At 44.8% G+C, this 27,030-nt stretch overlaps 1 protein-coding gene across 1 annotated transcript in view; it reads right to left on the bottom strand.

The window, feature by feature from the left end:
* The window catches only part of LOC130275997 (G-protein coupled receptor 22-like), a 430,686-nt gene that overhangs the window by 50,188 nt on the left and 353,468 nt on the right, over window positions 1-27,030 (bottom strand). The gene's annotated exons all lie outside the window — the stretch shown is intronic.

The following is a 27,030-nucleotide window of genomic DNA, read 5'->3' as shown; positions in this document are numbered from 1 at the left end:
TGTAGGGGCCTTGGAACAGCTGGAGGCACTGAAAGGTTGTGGAGGCTTAACGGAGGTAAGGCGGGAGACTGCCAAGAGAATTTTAATGGGTGAAGCTCGAGTCTATATAAAAAGCACTATGCACAAACTTACTAACAAACTAAAGAATAAAGGAGCTTTGTGCTGCTGAAGGAACTAAGGTTTACTATAAAACTATAAAACACATAATATACACATAATATACATAGTCGGTCACAGAACAGAAAGAGAAAACTACTAGACAACCAGATATACCAGACAGAATACAAATACTAACAGGGACGAATATAAACTCACAAACAGAGAAGAATATACAGAATTAACAAACAGTTCATAAACCGGATATCAGATAGACGGCAGACATGATAAAATGAACAAGACTAGGCATGATATGAGTATACAGCAGAATCCAGGAGATGAAGGGGACAAACAGAAGCCAAAACACTAAACTGAACAGGTAACATAAAACACTGTTCACAAACAAGCACAAATATAAAGGACAAAGATCAGGTCAACCAAACAGGATATAAATATAGGACACTGTTCACACTGGGACACAGAACATAAAAACTGGACTCCCCATTCCACTATAGGAGTAGCCATTAATAATGAAGCCAAATAGGCTACTGGCCAGCGGACACACTCCACCGTGTGGACAAAATGCTGACCCAGTAGGAAGCAGAAATATAATACATGAAAAACTAGACTAGAACCAGATGAGTCTGAATAGACCCCAGAATACAAACAGTAATATAACATACAGAGCACAGGGTACAAGCTAGACTCAGACACAATGTGAACACAAAGAGAGCAGAACGAACAAACGTAATCCTAAAACCGACTAAAGTAACACAGACTAAAATACAAGGAGCATGCTATATAACCATGGCTAAAAACCCCGATAAAATGACAAGATAAATACTATGTAAATGCTCAAGCAGACATAGTCAGAATATAGCACAAACAGACATAGCAGTATTGCACTCAATAACCAGCACCAGAATGCAGGAGAACTCTGGCTAAATAACTCCACCCGAGTTCTCATTCACTCAGAGCATTAACTATTCAATATCCAGGTGGAATAGCAAACTGCTCTGAACAAACTAGTGTGTGAATACACACCTAAACAGAAAAATACAAAAACAAATAAACGGACATTACACTGACAATTTCACATTTGACTGCCCAAAGGCGACCTCCTCTGAAGATCTTGTTGAGAGTCTGTAATGGCTATAAAGGTGTCAGGATAGAGGCCCATTGTGCCGCACTACAGATCTGGTTTATGGAAAAAGCCGTACTTTCTGCCAAAGAGTTGGAAATGGACATGGTGAAATCAGCCTGGCACCCTAAAGGCTGACTAGAAGCAAAGTAAGCAATAGCTATAGTCTCACTAATCCACCTTCTCTAGAGGTTTTGTAAGCTTTCTTTACCTTATTGACTCCAGACATAGAGATGATTCTCAGCTTTTCTGAAAGATGACATCCCGGAAATATATATTGCAGGTGATTTGGAAAGACACAACACTGTCTATATAAGGTCTCACAACTGACAATGCATATCAGGGCAAAAACCAAGCCATGAGGTAGAAAGAACTGCATGCAGAAACAAGCTTGTGTGGAGGCACAGATGGAGAAATGTCCCAAAAAAAATTTCTGCTGCACTGAAAGTTCCCAAGAGCACAGTGGCCTCCATAATTCTCAAATGGGAGAAGTTTGGAAAATTCAGGACGCCTTAAAGATCCTGTGTGCTGAGTGCAGATAGGAGAAACTTCAAGAAGATCAACCATTACATTGTGTGAGTATCGGTCTGTACCACCCACAGGTGCAACATAAATTTCAACTTAGATTCCACAAAAAAACTCTTTCCCACATTGTGTGGATGAAATTTGTGTGAACATACCCTAAGTATAAATTGTAAGGATAAAACATGTCATTGAAGAGCACCAGACTTGGCCCAGAAACGAAGAGAAGGTGAGTGGGATTTTTAGTATTTTTGGAGTGGACCTGCTTGCTGGGGGAAATTATCCTCCTACTAGGGGCATCCTTGGGAAGGGTTGGGGGGAAACTAGCTTTACCTACTGGGGCATCTATTTAAAAGGAGGGATTACTTATCTATTGGGGACACCTACCTGGTGAGGGGGGGGGTAACCTATCTACTTGGGGGAATCTACCTAACTGAAAGAAAATTACATACCTAATACAATAATTACCTTTAGTCCACATAGACTTTAATGCAGAGAATAAGTTTTCTAATGTAGTGAATTAGATTTTCTTTCAAATTACAGTGATTCTTTAAGTCCATGTGAAATTTTAGGTACAACGTTTTAATACATTTTTCTAAAATTCCGTTTTTACATTCTCTTTATGAGCCTTCAACATAACAACATTTTAATATTTAAAATTTTAATATTCTGCCAGAACATGTAACCTGCTTGATGTTATGGTGAAATCCACTCTGCAGACATTTCCATCTATGGGGGCAGCAATGTCTGTGTGGTCCTGGTGCCAACTGATTCAGTGGGCGCTGGCCATGCTCGGTAGCTCCGGATTGAAAACTTTGCAAGTGTGAACTCAGCCTTACATTCATGGATCAGGTTAAGGAGGATGTGGGGGGTGCACAATACTGCTGGGAGGTTAAAGATTTTGGGCTAGCATGGGAAGCCCTAAGCTTATTAATTGATGTGGTAAGTGACCATTTCTTGGGTGGGTTCCCATGCACATATGGTTTTCCTGCCAGACAGCAAGCCTTTCCTGGCCTGTTTGCAGTGCTGCTCCTGTCTTAATGTCCTGGGGTGGTAGATTCCCCTCTGTCAATATTATCCTGTCTAGGCACTGTGGGTGAGAACATGGATAACATACTGTACTGCATTATACTGCTTAATGTGTGCATACTCTGAGGTGTATAGTTGTGCAGTAGTTAATATTCTCTTTACTGCTGCCTCTAGTGGATACTTTGTAATGTGTAGGAGAAACAGGTCACATCATCCATATCCCCCACAGGCTGCTAGAAGTCTCTAGAAAGTTCTGTGGGAGCAGTCTCAAAGTCCAACCCTTTCTCCAAAGAGGGCTGGAACATACCAGTTAATTGTAGCTGGTTCAGGCGAATCTTCCTGCCAGCAAGCCTGCTCAGCAGAAGCTTAGTTAACCCTGGCTCTGCCAGGGAATCCTGTTAAAGTAAATCTGTTAATCAAGTTTGCTCTGGGTGGCTCCCAGTGAACCATGCTATAGTGCAAAGGAAATTTACAATACATCCACAAGCTCCATCCAATCCATACTGAGGGGATAGCTACTACATAACCCATATTCTGACACTAAGAGGGAGATTAATTTCAGTCAGAAGAGAGACGTTTAACAAGTTCTCTTCTGCCTCCACTGGACTCTTAGTGAGCCTGACTCGAGCTAGTGCCACATGACTTCCAAGCCTTTCGCTCTATGTCTCCAGAGAGGAAGTAGTCAGTAGTCTGATGTAGAATGTGAAGGAGAGAGGAGCACATTAGCCTCTCTCCTTATGAGAGTAAGTTAGACATCCAGGATAGCATGAGACAATATCTGCTCCAGCTGAGAACTGTGTCCTGGTCATCTTGTCAGCCAGGTCCCATCTGAGAGTTGTGAGCTAGAGAGACATATTTAAAAAATAAATGTGTGATATAAAGCCTTTGGGGGGAATCTTTACATGATCAATAGAGCATTATCTTAGCATCCCATAGGCCCTCTGGCCAGCCTTTAATCCTGGGGTTTCCCGACTACAGACCATTTAAACCTACAACTTGCAATGGGAAGAATGAATGAATGTCAATGCTGATAGTGGCAGATTAGATCAGATAGGATCTGTAAGGGAATCCAGATTTGTTTGGGGGGTCCCCCTTTTTCAATGGCAATATATATCTTATATGGTTTAAGAAAGTTCAGTCTCAGATCAGCACTAGTAATGTAAGGTGTGCCAATTAATGGTGTATTTCCATATGTTAAAGGGGTTATCCAGCATAAGGTGATTTTAGTACGTACCTGGCAGACAGTAATGAACATGCTTAGGAAGGATCTGCGCTTGTCTTGGGCTAAATGGCTATGTTGTGTGATTACCATAACACTGGCTAGCTTTCTGTGAACTTGTACTTCCTGTTTTCAGTTTTCCTGTTTGCCTACAAATCCCATGATTCCATTTTCCTCCTTCCCACACATCAGCTACCCCACCCATTGAAACATAAATGAGCTGCAGACCTGTGGTTTTCAATCAGAGTGCCCCCAGCTGTTGCATTACTTGCAGATTGCTCTCTCTCCACCCATTGAAGCCGACAGGCTCCCTGTCATCAGCTGACTAGTGAGTCAGGTCTCGACCGCATTGCAAGCTGGGAAAAATCCGAGACAGCAGTCATTTTGTTTGCTGTTAAAAGTAAATATCGGGATGAAAATCACATAAGAATTGTGAGAAAACCATCACACACAGGTGAATACACTATATTATGAACTACACTAACTTTACAGCCCCTGAAACATAGTCAAATAAAAAAAATTCCTGGAATAACCCTTTAATACATTATATCCATATATGAATAGAAACAGAAGTGTTGTAAGCATGCAGATTGGCACGCGTATGCACCCAGCCTCTTCCTAGAGTTACCTGCGGTCCCCTCATGATGTGCGTTGTCAGTTGCGGAGGCGCTTGCCATCCTTGCGTGGAGGCTGACAGATGGTAGCGAACTTGTCTGTCGGGTAAATGGTGCAACTGCCCAATGGTCACCATCTCAGATACTAGTGACTGGATGGCACGGAACAGCGTCCGGCTCTCGGTAGGTAGGTCCCGACAGTGAGAAGAGTGTAGCGCTAGTATCAGTGGCGCGTATGCAGCGCTTGCTAGGATGAAGAATGATTGAAATCAGATAGGATCTGTTAGGAAATCCAGATGCGTTTCGGGGGGGGGGGGGGTCCCCCATTTTCAATGGCAATATAAACCATATAAGATATATATTGCCATTGAAAAAGGGGGACCCCCCCCAAACGCATCTGGATTCCCTTACAGATCCTATCTGATCTAATCTGCCACTATCAGCATTGACATTCATTCATTCTTCATCCTAGCAAGCGCTGCAGTCCCTTGCTAAGTGTACCACTGCATAGTGTGATCCGCACCCAAACAGAAATTACTGCAAAAGGACACCGCTGACAAGTGCTACACTCTCCTTGCTGCCGGGACCAACCTACCGAGAGCCGGACGCTGTTACGTGCCATCCAGTCACAAGTATCTGAGATGGTGACCATCGGCCGTTGCACCATTTACCCGACAGACAAGTTCACTACCATCTGTCAGCCTCCACGCCAGGACAGCAAGCGCCTCCGCAACTGAAAGCGCACATCACGAGAGGACTGCAGGTAACTCCAGGAACAGGCCGGGTGCATACCCGTGCCAACCCGCGTACTTACAACACTTCTGTTTCTATTCATATATGGATATAATGTATTAACATATGGAAATGCACCATTACCTGGCACACCTTACAATACTGGTGCCGATCTGAGACTGTGAACTTTCTATCCCGGGCAACATCAGTGCTAAAATCTTATCGTCTAGGTCATTGTTTCCATAGAGTGGTAGTCCTCATTTTATTACATTCTAATTTTATAACTTTATTACAGTGGTCCCTCAACATACGATGGTAATCTGTTCCAAATGAACCATCGTTTGTTGAAACCATCGTATGTTGAGGGATCCGTGCAATGTAAAGTATAGGAAGTTGTACTCACTTGTCCCCGCCGCTCCGGACCGTCACCGCTGCCCTGGATCCATCGCTGTCGCCGCTCCATCGCTGTTGCCGCGTCCCCGTGATGTCCCCGCCACTCTTGAACATCTCTGCTGGCCGGAAATGTCGCTCTCACGTCGCCGTCATCACCTCACTACGCACGCTGCTCCTATTGCATGATGGGACGGCGTGCGCGGCGACGTGATGACGACGATGGAGAGCGCCGGCGATGGAGGGGATCCCGAAGAGGATGCTCCGGAGCCCCGAGGAAAGGTAGGAGACCATCATCGGAGCACCATAAACCGCTATACGGCAGCAGCTGAAGCAGTCAGCGCTGCCGGATAGCCGTTTATTCGATGGCCTCGACATACAAAATCATCTTATGTTGATGCTGCTTTCAACATGCGATGGCCTCTGAGAGGCCATCGCATGTTGAAATTATCGTATGTCGGGGCCATCGTAGGTTGGGGGGTCACTGTATATTGATTTTATTTTGTATATATTTTCCAACTATGAATATACTTCATATTACAGTAGAATCTCCCAATAGCGGACACTTATGGGGAATGAAAAAGTGTCTGATATTGAGAGATGTCCCTTATTGTGAAAAAAAGGCTAAAAAATCTTCCTGAATGATGGAATACTGTCCTGTACTCACTCCAGAGTGCAATCTATATATATATATATATATATATATATATATATATATATATATATAAAACTCAATACTGTTTATCTTGGAGTGATTTCAAGTTTAATCCGTGTACTTTTCACTCTGATTTACTAATCTGTCGCACATCAATTTCATTTTGTGTCGCACGCTAAATTGTGTGAAAGGGAATAGCCATGATTATTTTTTTTTAATTATTTTTTAATGGTTGGGGCTGCCTTGATAAACCTATTTTTGGTTGTAATATACCCTGAAACCTGTTGAATTGTAATTGAAAAAACATTAAAACATTAAAAAAAACATTAGATTACAATAAATATAATCCTGATCGTGTGATGTATTATGAACACATTTTTATTATAAACTAAAAGGTGAATAAGTAATACAAATAGGTAATTAACAGATATAATTAAATACATTTCCAAAAAAATGGGTTTAAATAATATGCAAAGGTCTATAAAAGGTTTACAACATAAACACTCCATTTTAATTACTTTACCGACTGCTCAAAGGTGTAGGGTTTTGGTTTCAACAAACTCACACTTTTTTCTGTGTATTTTCTCACACACTTGGAGTGATTTTTTTAGTTTTGGCGGGAACACCCCCCTTTTTTCAAAAACCACGCCCCTTTTGTCGGGTTTTAAAACCACTCGGAGAGATGCTGGTTCATGTCGGTAAAATGTGTCACATAAAGTGTCGCACGAGCTGACACAATAGTAAATGAGGGCTAATGTGTGTATGTGCGTATGTTCCAGCATCACATCCAAACGGCTAAAGATATTAGCATGAAACTTGGCACACGTTACTAATATGTCAACAACAAACGTAGAATAGGTAATTTAACCCTTACCCACCCCTATTTGCCAGGGTTGGGGTTTTTGTTTAAAGTTACTGCATAACTTCCAAACGGCTGGAGATATTTCGATAATACTTGGCCACATGTTACTTATATGTCCACTTAAAATATAGGAAAGTTAATTTAACCCTTAACTACCCCCATTTGTGAGGGTCAGAGTTTTTGTTTAAAGTCCTGTGTAAATCAATGGGAAATGTATGTTTCCACATTACTTCCATATGGCTGGAGATATTTCAATAATACCTGGTACACATATTACTTATATGTCAAATAAAAAGATATGATAGTTAAATTAACCCTTACCTACACCCTTATATAACAGATGGGTTTTTTGTTTCAAGTCCCATGCAAGTGTATGAGACTTCCAGTACCTTACTCCACAAGCTCCGCTCTGTATCTCCTGATGAATGTGTCAATCCAGCTTGCAAGCCACACCCCATCTCACAATGACACGCCCACACTTTAAGCCCCACCTCTTTTATCTACCCTTTTTGTGCATCAGTCTGGCTTGCAAATTACGCCCAGTCCCATAAAGCCAAGTCCCCTTCTATTTTCAGCTTACAATATCTTTATCAAAAATCAGTCCCATCTGAGGACAAGATATGAGGATGGAACATGAGGTCAGGATATGAGTTTGGGATATGAGGACGGGATTTGAGGATGGGATATGAGGTCGAGATAGGAGGATGGGATAAGAGGACGGGATATGAAGACGGGATAGGAGGTCTGGATAGGAGGTCAAGATATGAGGTCGGAATAGGAGGATGGAATATGAGGACAGGATATGAGGTCGAGAAAGGAGGACGGGATAGCTGGACGAGATAGGAGAACGAGATATGAGGACGAGATATGAGGACGGGATAGGAGATCAGGATATGAGGTCGGAATATGAGGACGGGATATGAGGACGGTATATGAGGTTGAGATATGAGGACGGGATATGGGGTTGGGATATGACAACAATATATGAGGACAGGATATGAAGCCAAAAGATTTCTCCTTTGTTTATTTTCCTCCCCAACAAGGATTAGGGAGGAAAAACCGGGCAATGCCAGGTACTCTGCTAGTATATATGTAAAACTCAATGGGGGAGATTTATCAAAGCATTTAGACTGGTTTTTCCCATCTAAATTTGTCGCACAGAAAGTCGCAGTCTAAATATGTGCAACTTTTTTGCGACTTTGGCTTTAGAGGATTTTTAGAACATGACGCATTCTAGTCTATTTTAGATGGAAACTTGCATTGGTGCTGAATTCATCAATAGCAACTTTTCAGCAACAATTCGCATCAGCTGAAAATATGGTGAAATGTCAGACCATGCTGGAGCAAGTTTAAAGGGGTACTCCAGCGCTAAGACATCAGGGGTCCCGCTGCTGGGGACCCCCGTAATCTTTCACGCAGCACCCCATTACCATTAGCTCCCGGAGCATGTTCGCTCCGGGTCTGATGACTGCCGATCACGAGGCTGGAGTATTGTGATGTCACGGCTCCGTCCTGTGTGACATTATGCTCCGCCCCCTCAATGCAAGCCTATGGGAGGGGTTGTGACACTTTACTACTTATATTGTGTATTTACCTATCCTTATTAAAGCGCGTATTATACCAGCTACATCTCTAGTCCTCAATATCATATTTTTGCAATATAGTTTTGCACTCAATTTATCTATATACATATATTCGATTCCAACTGGCCATCTGTACCTTGAGGTCTGACATCTTGTATATATTTATTTTACTGCTATTTGTGCAAATCAGCACGTCGGCACAGATTGTGCACAGGTTGTGCAATCCAACTGTGGAGGCCCAATATGGGAGATGTTGCCCCGTACCCTTGCTGCCCTGTCAGGCAGCCTCCTTCAGTGTCCCCAGGGCCCCTTGCACCTGTCCCCCCCCCCTGTACATATGTACTGCAGTGTATTTAATTATAAAATGTGTTGTATCTTTAAGAGTTATGTCATGTGATTTTTACCCAGAAGGTACCAGTGACCAGGTGATCCCAAGGAGTGACCTATGGGCTCCCTGCTAGTCTCCCCCATATAAGCCCTGGGTGGAACTAGCTTCTCTCTCTTTGAGCTCTGCTCTTCTGCTAAGCTGAGGTCCAGTGCAGTCGTGCCTAGTGTGTGTGTCCAAAGTGTTGGCGGCCTCAAAGTCAAGTCCTGCAGCCACCATCAATTCAGGTAAGCTAAAGTCACAGTCAAGTCAAGTCAGTCCCTGTCATCTGTCAAGTCAGCGTGGTCTGCATTCAATTGTCCAGTCCTACTACAAGTCCCAGCAAGCCCTTAAGGTCTCTGCATCACTTGTCACCTCCTTGGGCCCTGGCTGAACTGTATAGAATTTACCAACTTTCCACCCTCAGTAAAGCTACCGTTGTCCGTAACTTGGCATTGGAGTCTTTATTGTTCCCGTGCCTAGCCCAGGATCCAGCGGTATACCTTCGGGTGGTTTTAGGCTAAACCTCGCCCTGGCATCATGAAGACTGGGTTAATGCCATCTGCCTTTAGGGTAACAACATCTGCCCTCTTCACACCCTGCTACCACACAACTATTTCCTTTAGTGTGCAGCCTTCCAACTTTTTAATCCTTATTTTTAGAGTAGTAGCCTCTTTACTTTATGACATCTGTAAGTGGCATTTGAACCCATGCTTTTGGTGTCTTGTGCAGCAATAAATGTAAAACGTTTTAAGTAATTGTTGATTATTCTTGCACATCGTATTGGGGTAATTGTAGCCTAAAACAGCTTAAATTCTGCCATGGTGGGTTTTTATTCATGCACTGCTCACTTTAGGTCATTTCACAACATTTCTATGGGATTAAGGTCAAGGTTTTGACTTTGCCATTCCAGAACTTTAACTTTATTCTTCTTTAGGCCCCGTTCACACTACGGAATTCTCGCGGCTGAATTCGCGAGTGGAGATTCCGCCTGGCGGCCTCCGCCGAAAGTTCTTTGGCACTAGGGCCGCGGGGCACTGAGCCGTCACCATTGATGCCTATGGTCCGCTCGCGGAATCCGCGCAAAGAATGAACATGTTCTTTCTTTGCGCGGAACACCTTTAGCGGAGGAAATGTCCGCCGCTGAAATTCCGCAGTGTGAACGGGTCTCGCGGAGACCCGTCCACACTAATGTTAAAGTTCACACCGCGGAATTCCGCCCGCGGAATTCTGCCCAGAAATTCTGCGGCAATTCCGTAGTGTGAACGAGGCCTTAACCATTTTTTGTCCTGACATTTTCCTTTAGAATTTGAGGGTATAATTCAAAATGCTTTGTTTTATGAATGATAACAAACCATACTGGCCCAATCTTAGGCCCCTTTCACACTATAAAGTTGTTCCGTAGTATAACAGGCCAAACTATTATACTACCATTACTTTAAGCTATGTTAACTAAGTTGTTTTTTCAGACATAGTTCATTTGTTTAAAAAAAAAAAAAAAAAGTGACTGCAGAATTACGTCCATATTTTTAACATAAATGTGCTCTATGAAAGTCAATGTTTATTAAAAGAGCTTGGGTGAGCATTCAGTCATCATTACAAGTCATACAATAAATTACAATCATACATAGCATGACAGTACAATATACAGCACAGTTTCCCTAAGCTATACACGGTACCACATGCTGCACCACATCCATCACTTATTTAAAAAAAACAAAAAAAACAAGACATCTATGGAGGGTAAAGTAGGGTGGATCAAAGGGGCAAACTACTCAGCAAACATATGGGGAGGTGGGAAAGAAGTATGTAAGTCAATGGGAAATTGGTTGTCTGTGCACAGAACATGTAAAAAATGAAGCTGTATTTTTTACATATTGTGGACAACCATTTTCCCTTTAACAGTAATGTTAAAAAATGCAGACTCGATTTTGCAGACATATTTTTACAAATAAACACCTAAAAAAACACAGTGTGAACATAGTGATAGCCTTACAAGTTTTTATTGGGTTTTTATGCTGGAATGCAGTGTTTTTCTTTCTCTAAACATAAAGCTTCTCATTTAACCCAAAAATTTATATTTTTGTTTCATCCTTTCGCGAAACATTGGGAGAGATTTATCACTGTGTGGCTGTGTGCATTCTTCTTGCCTTTTTTTTTTTTTTTTTGCAGTGTTTTTGGCTTACTTGCGCCAAATTTATCAAAAAGGCACACACGGGGAGGTTTAAATTACATCCTACAGCAAGTTCTGAGGTGATTTTTCATTTGTGCAAAATGTATCAAATTCAGTGCTCCGTTTTGATACATTTGACGCACATAAGCCAAAAACACAGCAAAAAAAAAAGGCTGTGAAGTGGCTGCAGTCACACGTTGCCAAATCTTTTGGAGCTTTGTGCACTTTCTGCGCCATTTTCAAAAAGGCACACATGGTAAATGGAGATTTATCAAAACCTGTCCAGAGGAAAAGTTGTCCAGTTGCCCATAGCAACCAATCAGATCGCTTCTTTCCTTTTTAACAAGGCCTCTGCAAAATGAAAGAAGTGATCTGAAAGAAGTAATTGGTTGCTATGTGCAACTGGACAACTCTTCTTTTGCACAGGATTTGATAAATCTCCCCCTTTATCTCCTCTGCAATGTCAATAATGACTTACTGCATTTCACAGTCAGTGGTGCAGAAAGTGTCTATTTTAAATTGTGCCAATTTTTTGTGCAAAAACGAACTGCGCAATTTTTTGGGGAAAACTGCAGAAAGGCAATGATAAATCTTGCCCATTGTTTTCATAGTCTACTGGCTTGTCCAGGTGATCTTTCGCAATCTTATGATGGACAGCAATGTTCTTTATGGCAGTGTTTCTCAAGCACAGTCCTCACGTCCCCCCAACAGGTCATGTTTTCCGGATTTCCTTAGTCATTCACAGGTGATATCATTCTGGTTAGTGAATCAGGCATCACTACAGTCATATCACCTGTAAAATACTAAGGAAATCCAGAAAACATGACCTGTTGGGGGTACTTGAGGACCGCACTTGAGAAACACTGCTATATGGACAGCCTTCATTGAAAACACTTGACTCTTTTCCTTTTCACAGATATATGATATTGGAAAATTTTCTTCAAAAAATAAATAACCAACTGTAATATTTTTGACTCTTTTGTTTGATTTGGTTCTCTGTATCTACTTATAGGACTGTGAGAATCAGATGTAGTGTTAGGTCAAATTCCTACTGAAATCTAAAAATTTCTAAAGGGTTCACAAACTTTTATGAACCATTGCAATCAATATCCCCAGAGAAAAATTATCAACAAATAAAAAGCAAAAATCCACAATAGATTTCTTGTATGTTTTATTTTGAAATGCGTTATTTGATTCCTCAATACTTTCAAAGACAGCAGAAGTTGGATGACAGAGTCACGGTAGACTGGCCGGTTTCCACAGGCAAAACCTCCAAAATGGCTTCTCTGAAAAAAGGACACAAACAGACCATGTGACAATTTTTATACTAATATATTAACCTATAAAATATTCGTTTTATATCAGTTATCTGAAACTCGCAAAGGTCCGGCAAGTGGACAATTGAAAACCTGAATTTGTATCACAAAATTCCAACTTACCACAATAACTCTCAAACTCCAACCACTTAAAGGAGTAGTCCGGCGCACACTTTTTTCATTTTATCCCGTCCGGGCTGCAAAATAAAAGAAAACACACTTTCTCTTACCTGCCAACGAGCCCCCGGAGCTCCGGTACACTCCGGTACAGGTGTTCGGTCCCCGGGCTGTATTCTTCTTGCTTCCTGTAAGCCCGGCACATCACACGGAGCTTCAGCCTATCACCGGCTACAGCGATGTCCCGCCTCGGCCAGTGATAGGCTGAAGCTCCGTGTGACGTGTCGGGCTAACAGGAAGTAAGAAGATTTCAGCCCGGGGACCGAACACATGTACTGGAGCTCCGGGGGCTCGTTGGCAGGTAAGAGAAAGTGTGTTTTCTTTTATTTTGCAGCCCGGACGGGATAAAATGAAAAGAGTGCGCACCCGACTACTCCTTTAATTGGTCGAGAATAGTTACTTACATTCAACACTAAAGCTATGTTCACACCTCAGAATTTCGGTGTGGAATTCTGCGCGGAGTTTCTGCAGCAGCAGTCCCATTGTAGTCAATGTGATTCTGCTGCGCTGTGCACATGGTGGAATTTCCGTGCCAGATGTTTCTGGCTCAAAAACTCTGCTTTCCGTGTCCACAGAAAGAATGAACCTGTCCATTCTTCCTGCGGAATTCATAGTTGTCTATGAGATGGAGCATTCCTGTGTAGTCCTAGCATGCAGTCTCCGGAATATCTGCACTGAGATTCTCTGTGCGGACATTCTGAAGTGCAAACATTAGCCTCACTCTACCACACAGTAAAGCAGAAAAAAAAAATTTGAAATATTCTTGTGTCTGAAGCAATTCAATATAACTTGTCATTAAAGATGAGTGAATCGAAGCTGACGAACACAAATTCGTTATGAATTTCATTTAAATATTTGATTCGCAACGAATGCCAATATCGCCGTGATTCTATCGCTCGAATTGCTTCATTAAACTCCATTTTACAGCATTCCAGGCTCCAGGCCACCTAAAATGGCGGATCCACATGTCATTACATGAGGCAGGGGATGCTGGGAAGGCTGGAAGGCAAGGAGGGAAGGGAGGTAGGCGGGATGACCCTGAATCACATGCGGGATGCAGCCTATCAGCATTCATTGACCCTGTGATGTCACAGCCCTATATAATCGGCAGCCATCTTGCGGCTGCTCATTTCATGCCATATACACTGCAGAGATAGGACGGACTGCGTGTCTGTGTTTGTTACACAGACACGCTGAATTGATCATACCGCAGCGTTCCACTGCCAACTGCTAGTTACATCAGCGTTGTGGACAGAGAGAAGTGCAGTGCTCTTTGTCACTGAGAAGGATTTTGACGCCAGCCATTAAGCTCCCAGTCACTTCATTCAGCATTTTATCAGAGGGGCAGATAGCTTTTCGTTGCCTCATACATATCAACAAGCTGCCTGAACTTCATGAACCTTATCACAGGAGGCAGGAAAGATTTTCAGCGCAATTCTGTGTATTTTTTCCACAAGAAATCAACTGCTGCATATACTAGTCTGTAGACAGTATAAAAACCAGTTCACACCATTCTTAACACTCTGTGACAGAGTGCAATTTAGGGTTTAATCCCCCTTTTTTTTTTTTGTGGTGCTGCACTGTTGTGTCCTGCTGCTGTGCAAAAATACGTTTTTTCAGCGGACTGTAGTGCATTTGTCTGCCCTCATACGTGCATACCACATACCTACATCAAAGCAGTCTGCTATTTTGCATCTGTAAACCTGTAACAAGTCTAGATACTGGGAAAGTCCTGGCAAAAGTAATCACCAGCTGGTGTTATACGAAAATACGTTTTCCAAGTTTTTAGGCTTATTGTAGCGCATTTTTCTGCCCTCATCAGTGCATACCGCATATATACATTTAATTAGTGTACCATTTTGTACCTGTTAATCTGTGAAACGCCTACATACTATAAAAGTCCAAGCAAAATGACTCACCGACTGGTGTTTTTAAAAAATGCAGAGTTTTTAGGCATGTTGTAACGCATTTTTGCGCCCTCATCAGTGCATACCGCATACGTTCATCTAAGTAGTGTACCATTTTGTACCTGTTAATCTGTCAAGGGCCTATATACTATATATCACCGGCTGGTGTTTTACAAAACTTACAGAGTTTTTAGGCTCATTGTAGCGCATTTTTCTGCCCTCATAAGTGCATACCACATACCTACATCAAAGCAGTCTACTATTTTGTATCTGTAAATCTGTAACAAGTATAGATACTGGGAAAGTCCAGGCAAAAGTAATCACCGGTTGGTGTTTTACGAAAATACGTTTTCCAAGTGTACTATAGAGCCATCATACCACATGGCTACATCTAAGTAGTGTACTTTTCTGAACCTGTTAATCTGCAACAAGCCCACATATAGTAAAAGGCGTGTAGTGAAGCGTATTTTACTCTCCTCATATATGCACTAAGTATGTCAGACAGAGAAGTGCCGGGAAATGCTCAGAGGAGTTGCAGAGGCCTAAATTTATCAGGCAGAGGTCGCAGCAGACTAGGGGCGTGTCGCAACGAGAGGCCTGAGCTCCTGGTATCAGCTACCAGTCGTGTCTGTACTGACAACCTATCTGTCGTCGTCGGTGGGTTCTTCAGACACAACCCTCAGTTGGCATGGCCCGGGAGCAGTCCCTGTCTTTCCATTGCCTCTGTCCTATGCTGTTCCCAGCCCTAAAGAATTATCCTACGCAGTGGGTTCACCTCCACTATTCAGTGAGGAAGATGTATTAGATGACAGTCAACAACTACTGCCCAGCCAAGAAGTGGAGGAGACATCTGCCACTTCCTATGCTAGGTGGGCAATTATTGATAAGGAGGGTGACGTGGGAGGTGGTGTTTCCACCATTCAGGGTCCTGAATCATACACTGTTGAGGAACCTGAGGAGGACATCAGTGACGTGCAGACAGAACTCCATGATGATGAAGCCATTCGCACTTGGGAGCCGGGTGCAGAGGGGGCTTCATCATCATCAGCAGAAGAGGGTTGCAGGTTGCCCATGAGGCAGCAGATGAGCCAGCAAGCTGGTAGCATGGTTGGCAGTCAGCATAGTGGCAGAAGTGGAAATTCAGGAGCCAAACGTGCCCGGGGTAGGCCACCTGCTTCACGGCAGCCTACCTTCCCGGGAGGTAGTGGAACATGGGTTCCTGGAGACGGCAGCAGTAGCAGTCAATTATTGCACACTGTTGGTGGTAAAATCAGATACTTGGCGGTCTGGCAGTTTTTCATCAAGCATCTGGAGGAAGTTAACACAGCCACATGCAAGATATGTCAGCAGAAGGTGAAGTGTGGACAGGGTAACAATGTTGGCACCACAGCCCTGCATCAACATATGATGCGCCACCATAAAGCGGCCTTGGACAACCGTGGCTCAGATGTGGTGGTCCAGCCTGCGGCATCACCCAGTGACACGCCACTCCCTCCTTCAGCCAGCCAAGGGTCCACCACCTCAGGCGAAGGGAGCTGTGTGCCATACCCTTCTTCTGTCGCTACAGATGCTTCTGCTCCTCCTACTTGTAGTCAGCCATTCCGCCAAAAATCCATAGGCGAAGCCATGTCCAAGAGACAACAGTATGCGCCCACTCATCCAATGGCGCAGAAGCTGAATGTCCTCCTTTCCAAGTTGCTGGTGCTGCAGTCCCTCCCATTTCAAGTGGTGGGCTCTGCACCTTTCAGAGAATTGATGGCTTGTGCCGAGCCGAGGTGGAGAATCCCAAGCCGTAATTTTGTACAAGAGAAAGTTTGTACAAGAGAAGGTGTGCCAGTCCTTGAGCCTGTGGGTGTGTTCAAAAGAGCACGGCAGCGCCGACGTGTGGAGTAGTAACTACGGGCAGGGACAATACATGTCTTTTACGGCCAACTGGGTAAATGGGGTTTCTGCACAGCCACAACAGCAACTTAGACAGGTCACACAGCTTCCTACTCCATGCTCTCGCTCTCAGGCAGTTGGTCCTGTGACAGTGTGCGACTCCACCTCCTCATCCTCCACCGTGTCCTCGGCCTCCACTGCATGTACAAATCTCAGTGGCCCTTCATCGTACCATGTGTGTAGGGCACGGCGGTGTCACGCTGTTCTTCACATGGTTTGCCTTAGTCACACGGGAGGAACTGCTAAAATTAATTCATCAAGAAATCGGAGTATGGCTTACTCCATGAAAACTGGAAATGGGAACCATGGTAACCAACAACACAAAGAACATCCTGTCCGCACTGCGACAAGGAAGTATGAAACATGCGCCCTGCATGGCACATGTGTTCAATCTGGTTGTCAAGCACTTCCTGAAGTCTTCACACCATTTGCAAGACATCCTAAAAATGGCAAGCAAACTGCATGCACTTCAGCCACTCGTACACCGCAAAGCACACCCTCCTTGAGCTGCAGCGTCAGAACGGTATCCCACAACATAGTCTTATTTGTGACGTTGCCACACGTTGGAATTCCACCTTCCATATGTTGGACAGACTATACGAACAAAGAAAAGCCATCACCGATTTCTTGATGATCCAAGCAGATAGGGGTACTCCCCTGTGTAACTTCAATGTGAACCAGTGGCAGCTCATACGTGACACCTGCCATTTGCTGAGGCCCTTTGAGGAAGCCACATTATTTGTAAATTGCCTGGATTACGGGATGAACAACGTAATTTCACTCCTACATTGCCTACAACAAGACGTTGCGCCTACATCTGACGGCTATATCAACCCTGTGGGGGCTGAACTGGAGGAGGAGGATGAGGGGCAGAGTGGAGCACAGTTTAGGTTTGATGAAATGGGCGGTGTTTCTAGTCATCGGACAGGAGAGAAGGAGCATGATCAGCTAGAGGAGCTGGAGGGTTATTATGAGGAAGGCGAGACAGAGGACCCAGACACACCGTGGCAGTATGCAGTGGAGATGGAGGCAGGGAGTCCCTCCGAGTCACTGGCGCAAATGGCACGATGCATGCTCAGTTGCTTGCGTAGTGACCCCCGAATTGTCATAATTGGTCAGCGGGATGACCTCTGGCTCTCCACCTACTACAGAGAGATCCTACGTAGTCAGTTGGCCGATGCCTATCGACGACATGGTCCATCCACTAACAGGTCTGACTTGGGGGGCCCTCTGCGCTCACCTTCCACTGCCTTGGCTGCTGGGGAGGGGTGGCAGAAGCAGTACCAGCTCCAATATCAACAGCCTAAGTCTACAGTCGCTGATGAGTAGCTTTCTTCACCCGCATAGTGAAGCAACTCATCAGCAACAGGTAGACATGGAGCAGGACCTGAACCAGCAGGTAGTGGCATACCTTGACATGGCCATACCAACAAATCTTGAAGATCCGCTGGACTTCTGGACAGCCAAACTTGATTTATGGCCGCCACTAGCAGAGTTTGCCCTGGAAAAGCTGTCCTGCCCGGCCAGTAGTGTGCCATCAGAGCGGGTGTTTAGTGTGGCCGGGGCCATAGTCACCCCAAGGCGAACTAGTCTGTCCACGAAAAATATGGAGAGACTGACCTTTGTGAAGATGAATCAGGCATGGATCAGCCAGGATTTCCAACCACCAATGCCAGATGCCTCAGAGTAGATTGACCATGCTGCTACACCAACACTTCACAATTATGGTTATGAAACCCTTTTGGGTTATCACTTAGGGTTATGAAACCCTCTTGGGTACTGCGAAACCCTGCTCCTGACTGATCCTGTGTCTTTCAGGAACTACTTGCCTCACTGATGCTTCTGGCCTTGGGCCTTTAATTTTTGGATGTTTAGCAGTAGCTAAATACATGCTTAATGCAAATTTCAACATTGATCTTTAAATGTAAGGGGTTATGAAACCCTCTTGGGTACTGCGAATGCCTGCTCCTGATTGATCCTGTGTCTTTCAGGAACTACTTGTCTCACTGATGCTTCTGGCCTTGGGCCTTTAATTTTTGGTTGTTTGCACTAGCTACATACATGCTTAATTGAAATTTCAAAATTGATTGTGGAATGTAATGGGTTATGAAAGCCTCTTGGGTACTGCTGATACCTGCTCCTGACTGTGTTTCAGGAACTACTTGGCTTATTGATTCTTCTGGGCTTGGGCCTTAAATTTTTGGATGTTTAACACGAGCTAAATACATGCTTGATATAAATTTCAACATTGATCTTTCAATGTAAGGGGTTATGAAACCCTCTTAGGTACTTCTGATGCCTGCTCCTGACTGCTCCTGTGTCTTTTAGGAACTACTTGGCTTACTGATGCTTCAGGGCTTTGGCCTTAAATTTATGGATGTTTTGCACTAGTTTACATACATGCTTAATTGAGATTTCAACATTGATCTTTCAATCTTAGGGGTTATGAAATCCTCTTGTGTTCTGCTGATGCCTTTTCCTGACTGTGTCTTTCAGGAACTACTTGGCTTACTGATGCTTCTGGGCTTGGGCCTTAAATTCTTGGATGGTAGCACTACCTAACATGCATCTTCAATAGAGATTTCAACATTCACCTTTTACTTTTAGGGGTTGTGAACCCCTCTTGTGTACTCATGCTGCTTCCTGCTCCACTCTGTCAGCCCATTGGTCCTGTGACAGTGTTCAACTCCACCTCCTCATCCTCCACCATGTTCTCAGCCTCCACTGCCCGGAAAAGTCTCAGTTGCACTTCAGCATACCATGTGTACAGGGCATGGCGCTGTCACGCTGTTCTTCACATGGTTTGCCTTGGCGAAAAGTGTGGGAAACAATGGCTGGTCAGGGCAATGGAGACATTGTGCCTACATCTCATGGCCACATGAGCCCTGTGGGGGCTTGTTAGATTTGGCCCTTTGTACCCACACGCCAGAGTCCGGGAGACTAAAACTTGGGAGTTAAAAGTTAAATTTCAAAATGATTAAATTTCAAAATCTTAAATTTAAATAAAAAAAAAATCATATATTTCAATAGTCTCTTCATGCTTCAGCCAACTCCAGGCTGTGTCATTCAGGCAATATATGGTTTACTGATACTGCTGCTTGGCCTGGGTCTGGGACTGAACATTTTGTTATGGTAGCACTAGCTATCAAATTCTTCATTTTAAATTTAAAAAATTCTTGTGTTTTTTTTTCTTGGGGATTGTGAAGCCCTGGGGTCTCCTCATGCTTCAGCCAACTCCAGGCTGTGTCATTCAGGCGATATATGATTTACTGATACCACTGCTGTGCCTGGGTCTGGGAATACAAATTTTGTTATGGTAGGTAGCACTAGCTATCCAAATTCTTCATTTTAAATTTCACAAATTCTTGTGTTTTTTGGGGGGATTGTGAAGCCCTGGGGTCTCCTCCTGCTTCAGCTAACTCCAGGCTGTGTCATTCAGGCAATATATGGTTTCCTGATACCGCTGCTGGGCCTGGGTCTGGAAATAAAAATTTTGTTATGTTAGGTAGCACTAGCTATCCAAAATCTTAATTTAAAATTTCAAAAATTCTTGTGTTTTTTTTTTGGGGGGGGGGGGGGGGGGGGATTGTGAAGCCCTGGGGTCTCCGCTTTCTTCAGCCAACTCCAGGCTGTGTCAATCAGGCAAAATATGGTTTACTGATACCGCTGCTGGGCCTGCGTCTGGGAATAAAAATGTTGTTATGGTAGGTAGCACTAGCTATCCAAAATCTTCGGTTTAAATTTTGGAATTCATCTTTTAATCTTAGTGATTGTGAAGGCCTAGTGTCTACTCATGCTGCTGCCAACTCCTGGCTCAGCCACTATATGGTGTCCTCATGCTGCCAACACCTCCACGCTGTGTCATTTAGACACTATATGGTCTCCTCATGATGCCACCACCTCCACGCTTTGTCTTTCAGCCGCTATATGGTCTCCTTATGTTTCAGCCTCATTCAAGCTGTGTAATTCAGCCACTATATGGTCTCCTCATGCTGCCACCACCTCCACGCTGTGTCATTCAGCCACTATATGGTCTCCTCATGCTGCCAACACCTCCACCCTGTGTCATTCAGCCACTATATGGTCTCCTTATGTTTCAGCCTCATTCAAGCTGTGTAATTCAGCCACTATATGGTCTCCTCATGCTGCCGCCACCTGCACGCTGTGTCATTCAGCCACTATATGATCTCCTCATGATGCCACCACCTCCACGCTTTGTCATTAAGCCACTATATTGTCTCCTTATGTTTCAGCCTCTTTCAAGCTGTGCCATTCAGCCACTATATGGTCTCTTCATGCTGCCAACACCTCCACGCTGTGTCATTCAGCCACTATATGGTCTCCTCATGCTGCCAACACCTCCACGCTGTGTCATTCAGCCACTATATGGTCTCCTCATGCTGCCACCACCTCCACGCTGTGTCATTCAGCCACTATATGGTCTCATCATGCTGCCACCACCTCCACGCTGTGTTATTCAGCCACTATATGGTCTCCTTATGTTTCAGCCTCATTCAAGCTGTGTCATTCAGCCACTATATGGTCTCCTCATGCTGCCACCACCTCCACGCTGTGTCATTCAGCCACTATGTGGTCTCCTCATGCTGCCAACACCTCCACGCTGTGTCATTCAGCCACTATATGGTCTCCTCATGCTGCCAACACCTCCACCCTGTGTCATTCAGCCACTATATGGTCTGCTCATGCTGCCAACACCTCCACGCTGTGTAATTCAGCCACTATATGGTCTCCTTATGTTTCAGCCTCATTCAAGCTGTGCCATTCAGCCACTATATGGTCTCTTCATGCTGCCAACACCTCCACGCTGCGTCATTCAGCCACTATATGGTCTCCTCATGCTGCCACCACCTCCACACTGTTTCATTCAGCCACTATATGGTCTCCTCATGCTGCCAACACCTCCACGCTGTGTAATTCAGCCACTATATGGTCTCCTTATGTTTCAGCCTCATTCAGGCTGTGTAATTCAGCCACTATGTGGTCTCCTCATGCTGCTGCCACCTGCATGCTGTGTCATTCAGCCACTATATGGTCTCCTCATGATGCCACCACCTCCACGCTTTGTCATTAAGCCACTATATGGTCTCCTTATGTTTCAGCCTCATTCAAGCTGTGTCATTCAGCCACTATATGGTCTCTTCATGCGGCCAACACCTCCACGCTGTGTCATTCAGCATCTATATGGTCTCCTCATGCTGCCACCACCTCCATGCTGTGTTATTCAGCCTCTATATGGTCTCCTTATGTTTCAGCCTCATTCAAGCTGTGTCATTCAGCCACTATATGGTCTCCTCATGCTGCCAACACCTCCACGCTGTGTCATTCAGCCACTATGTGGTCTCCTTATGTTTCAGCCTCATTCAGGCTGTGTAATTCAGCCACTATGTGGTCTCCTCATGCTGCTGCCACCTACATGCTGTGTCATTCAGCCACTATATGGTCTCCTCATGCTGCCAACACCTCCACGCTGTGTTATTCAGCCACTATATGGTCTGCTCATGCTGCCAACACCTCCACGCTGTGTAATTCAGCCACTATATGGTCTCCTTATGTTTCAGCCTCATTCAAGCTGTGCCATTCAGCCACTATATGGTCTCTTCATGCTGCCAACACCTCCACGCTGCGTCATTCAGCCACTATATGGTCTCCTCATGCTGCCACCACCTCCACACTGTTTCATTCAGCCACTATATGGTCTCCTCATGCTGCCAACACCTCCACGCTGTGTAATTCAGCCACTATATGGTCTCCTTATGTTTCAGCCTCATTCAAGCTGTGTAATTCAGCCACTATGTGTCTTTTAGGAACTACTTGGCTTACTGATGCTTCAGGGCTTTGGCCTTAAATTTATGGATGTTTTGCACTAGTTTACATACATGCTTAATTGAGATTTCAACATTGATCTTTCAATCTTAGGGGTTATGAAATCCTCTTGTGTTCTGCTGATGCCTTTTCCTGACTGTGTCTTTCAGGAACTACTTGGCTTACTGATGCTTCTGGGCTTGGGCCTTAAATTCTTGGATGGTAGCACTACCTAACATGCATCTTCAATAGAGATTTCAACATTCACCTTTTACTTTTAGGGGTTGTGAACCCCTCTTGTGTACTCATGCTGCTTCCTGCTCCACTCTGTCAGCCCATTGGTCCTGTGACAGTGTTCAACTCCACCTCCTCATCCTCCACCATGTTCTCAGCCTCCACTGCCCGGAAAAGTCTCAGTTGCACTTCAGCATACCATGTGTACAGGGCATGGCGCTGTCACGCTGTTCTTCACATGGTTTGCCTTGGCGAAAAGTGTGGGAAACAATGGCTGGTCAGGGCAATGGAGACATTGTGCCTACATCTCATGGCCACATGAGCCCTGTGGGGGCTTGTTAGATTTGGCCCTTTGTACCCACACGCCAGAGTCCGGGAGACTAAAACTTGGGAGTTAAAAGTTAAATTTCAAAATGATTAAATTTCAAAATCTTAAATTTAAATAAAAAAAAAATCATATATTTCAATAGTCTCTTCATGCTTCAGCCAACTCCAGGCTGTGTCATTCAGGCAATATATGGTTTACTGATACTGCTGCTTGGCCTGGGTCTGGGACTGAACATTTTGTTATGGTAGCACTAGCTATCAAATTCTTCATTTTAAATTTAAAAAATTCTTGTGTTTTTTTTTCTTGGGGATTGTGAAGCCCTGGGGTCTCCTCATGCTTCAGCCAACTCCAGGCTGTGTCATTCAGGCGATATATGATTTACTGATACCACTGCTGTGCCTGGGTCTGGGAATACAAATTTTGTTATGGTAGGTAGCACTAGCTATCCAAATTCTTCATTTTAAATTTCACAAATTCTTGTGTTTTTTGGGGGGATTGTGAAGCCCTGGGGTCTCCTCCTGCTTCAGCTAACTCCAGGCTGTGTCATTCAGGCAATATATGGTTTCCTGATACCGCTGCTGGGCCTGGGTCTGGAAATAAAAATTTTGTTATGTTAGGTAGCACTAGCTATCCAAAATCTTAATTTAAAATTTCAAAAATTCTTGTGTTTTTTTTTGGGGGGGGGGGGGGGGGGATTGTGAAGCCCTGGGGTCTCCGCTTTCTTCAGCCAACTCCAGGCTGTGTCAATCAGGCAAAATATGGTTTACTGATACCGCTGCTGGGCCTGCGTCTGGGAATAAAAATTTTGTTATGGTAGGTAGCACTAGCTATCCAAAATCTTCGGTTTAAATTTTGGAATTCATCTTTTAATCTTAGTGATTGTGAAGGCCTAGTGTCTACTCATGCTGCTGCCAACTCCTGGCTCAGCCACTATATGGTGTCCTCATGCTGCCAACACCTCCACGCTGTGTCATTTAGACACTATATGGTCTCCTCATGATGCCACCACCTCCACGCTTTGTCTTTCAGCCGCTATATGGTCTCCTTATGTTTCAGCCTCATTCAAGCTGTGTAATTCAGCCACTATATGGTCTCCTCATGCTGCCACCACCTCCACGCTGTGTCATTCAGCCACTATATGGTCTCCTCATGCTGCCAACACCTCCACCCTGTGTCATTCAGCCACTATATGGTCTCCTTATGTTTCAGCCTCATTCAAGCTGTGTAATTCAGCCACTATATGGTCTCCTCATGCTGCCGCCACCTGCACGCTGTGTCATTCAGCCACTATATGATCTCCTCATGATGCCACCACCTCCACGCTTTGTCATTAAGCCACTATATTGTCTCCTTATGTTTCAGCCTCTTTCAAGCTGTGCCATTCAGCCACTATATGGTCTCTTCATGCTGCCAACACCTCCACGCTGTGTCATTCAGCCACTATATGGTCTCCTCATGCTGCCAACACCTCCACGCTGTGTCATTCAGCCACTATATGGTCTCCTCATGCTGCCACCACCTCCACGCTGTGTCATTCAGCCACTATATGGTCTCATCATGCTGCCACCACCTCCACGCTGTGTTATTCAGCCACTATATGGTCTCCTTATGTTTCAGCCTCATTCAAGCTGTGTCATTCAGCCACTATATGGTCTCCTCATGCTGCCACCACCTCCACGCTGTGTCATTCAGCCACTATGTGGTCTCCTCATGCTGCCAACACCTCCACGCTGTGTCATTCAGCCACTATATGGTCTCCTCATGCTGCCAACACCTCCACCCTGTGTCATTCAGCCACTATATGGTCTGCTCATGCTGCCAACACCTCCACGCTGTGTAATTCAGCCACTATATGGTCTCCTTATGTTTCAGCCTCATTCAAGCTGTGCCATTCAGCCACTATATGGTCTCTTCATGCTGCCAACACCTCCACGCTGCGTCATTCAGCCACTATATGGTCTCCTCATGCTGCCACCACCTCCACACTGTTTCATTCAGCCACTATATGGTCTCCTCATGCTGCCAACACCTCCACGCTGTGTAATTCAGCCACTATATGGTCTCCTTATGTTTCAGCCTCATTCAGGCTGTGTAATTCAGCCACTATGTGGTCTCCTCATGCTGCTGCCACCTGCATGCTGTGTCATTCAGCCACTATATGGTCTCCTCATGATGCCACCACCTCCACGCTTTGTCATTAAGCCACTATATGGTCTCCTTATGTTTCAGCCTCATTCAAGCTGTGTCATTCAGCCACTATATGGTCTCTTCATGCGGCCAACACCTCCACGCTGTGTCATTCAGCATCTATATGGTCTCCTCATGCTGCCACCACCTCCATGCTGTGTTATTCAGCCTCTATATGGTCTCCTTATGTTTCAGCCTCATTCAAGCTGTGTCATTCAGCCACTATATGGTCTCCTCATGCTGCCAACACCTCCACGCTGTGTCATTCAGCCACTATGTGGTCTCCTTATGTTTCAGCCTCATTCAGGCTGTGTAATTCAGCCACTATGTGGTCTCCTCATGCTGCTGCCACCTACATGCTGTGTCATTCAGCCACTATATGGTCTCCTCATGCTGCCAACACCTCCACGCTGTGTTATTCAGCCACTATATGGTCTGCTCATGCTGCCAACACCTCCACGCTGTGTAATTCAGCCACTATATGGTCTCCTTATGTTTCAGCCTCATTCAAGCTGTGCCATTCAGCCACTATATGGTCTCTTCATGCTGCCAACACCTCCACGCTGCGTCATTCAGCCACTATATGGTCTCCTCATGCTGCCACCACCTCCACACTGTTTCATTCAGCCACTATATGGTCTCCTCATGCTGCCAACACCTCCACGCTGTGTAATTCAGCCACTATATGGTCTCCTTATGTTTCAGCCTCATTCAAGCTGTGTAATTCAGCCACTATGTGGTCTCCTCATGCTGCTGCCACCTACACGCTGTGTCATTCAGCCACTATATGGTCTCCTCATGATGCCACCACCTCCACGCTTTGTCATTAAGCCACTATATGGTCTCCTTATGTTTCAGCCTCATTCAAGCTGTGCCATTCAGCCACTATATGGTCTCTTCATGCTGCCAACACCTCCACGCTGCGTCATTCAGCCACTATATGGTCTCCTCATGCTGCCACCACCTCCACGCTGTGTTATTCAGCCACTATATGGTCTCCTTATGTTTCAGCCTCATTCAAGCTGTGTCATTCAGCCACTATATGGTCTCCTCATGTTGCCAACACCTCCACGCTGTGTCATTCAGCCACTATGTGGTCTCCTCATGCTGCTAACACCTCCACACTGTGTCATTCAGCCACTATATGGTCTCCTCATGCTGCCAACACCTCCACGCTGTGTTATTCAGCCACTATATGGTCTGCTCATGCTGCCAACACCTCCACGCTGTGTAATTCAGCCACTATATGGTCTCCTTATGTTTCAGCCTCATTCAGGCTGTGTAATTCAGCCACTATGTGGTCTCCTCATGCTGCTGCCACCTGCATGCTGTGTCATTCAGCCACTATATGGTCTCCTCATGATGCCACCACCTCCACGCTTTGTCATTAAGCCACTATATGGTCTCCTTATGTTTCAGCCTCATTCAAGCTGTGTCATTCAGCCACTATATGGTCTCTTCATGCGGCCAACACCTCCACGCTGTGTCATTCAGCATCTATATGGTCTCCTCATGCTGCCACCACCTCCATGCTGTGTTATTCAGCCTCTATATGGTCTCCTTATGTTTCAGCCTCATTCAAGCTGTGTCATTCAGCCACTATATGGTCTCCTCATGCTGCCAACACCTCCACGCTGTGTCATTCAGCCACTATGTGGTCTCCTTATGTTTCAGCCTCATTCAGGCTGTGTAATTCAGCCACTATGTGGTCTCCTCATGCTGCTGCCACCTACATGC

The sequence above is a fragment of the Hyla sarda genome, chromosome 6 (genome assembly GCF_029499605.1).
Source record: "Hyla sarda isolate aHylSar1 chromosome 6, aHylSar1.hap1, whole genome shotgun sequence".
In the NCBI taxonomy this organism is placed as follows: domain Eukaryota; kingdom Metazoa; phylum Chordata; class Amphibia; order Anura; family Hylidae; genus Hyla; species Hyla sarda.
Note: the sequence above shows the minus strand (reverse complement) of the source record. Positions and strands in the feature narration are given on the sequence as shown.